Here is a 978-nt window from a genome sequence, read left to right as displayed (position 1 = left end):
ACTGCCYGTCATGTTCACATCAGCCAGGCTCTCCTTCCAGTGAGAATTTGCTTTTCATTGGGTAACTGTAGGGCAGGACCTACATTTCTAGGTAAGAATACAAGGAACGAGGAACATATCCCAGCTTCTCTGCTAAAGAAACAAGATAGAAAAGGAAAAAAGTAATAGGGAAACCATTATATAGAAGAGATCAAGTCTGCTTAGAGGAGTCAAACAGGGAGTGTGGGAAATGGAGCGACGGAGCTGACCCAATCCTTCAAGTGAAAGCCAGTCTTGAGGCAAGGATGCGAGTGCAGGAAGGCAGGAAGGCAGTTCTGCATCATATAGCAACAGTGAAGTAGTTCTGGGGAAAGATCCGGGTCCCTGGGACAGCTCTTCTTATCATGGAGTAAGAAAGGATGCAAATCTGTCCCATTAAACTGCAACTGCAAATAGCTTTAATAACCTGAACAGCAGCCCTATTTCCTTGCACAGTAATGGCAGAAAATTATAATGTTGTTATCATCATTTTTTTCAATATTTCAAGAGTGTCACAAAGGAAATGACAGGAGTTCATAACTGGGAATGGAGCAGGAGAAGCCAAGACTCCTCCTGGAAGCTCCGGCACATTTAGTGGTTGACTGATATCCCTGTGGACATTTGAAGCTGACATGTATCAGCAGTTCCCAACAGCTGAGCCGACCCTTCTCTTCCCCRCTGCTTCCTGCACTCACAAATTTACAGTTACATACTCGGGATCAAAGAACACATCCGCGTTAAAATATTTTAAATCTTTCCTTATTTTTGTTGTTGCCTAACTCAGTTTCTTTTAAAGGCACTAAACCAACATCTGTGAACTAACGRCTGTGTTGAGAGCTCTACCAAAAGTACCAGTCATCTTAGGAGGTCTCCTTTAGTGGGGAGCAAGGTATTTCGAAGCTCTGTTTTAGAGGGAGAGGCTGGACATATTAGATTTCTGCAAGCAAGATCTGTGAATCA

The sequence above is a fragment of the Nothoprocta perdicaria genome, unplaced genomic scaffold (assembly GCF_003342845.1).
Source record: "Nothoprocta perdicaria isolate Ctin4 unplaced genomic scaffold, notPer1 scaffold_375, whole genome shotgun sequence".
NCBI classification, from domain to species: Eukaryota; Metazoa; Chordata; class Aves; order Tinamiformes; family Tinamidae; genus Nothoprocta; species Nothoprocta perdicaria.
Note: the sequence above shows the minus strand (reverse complement) of the source record.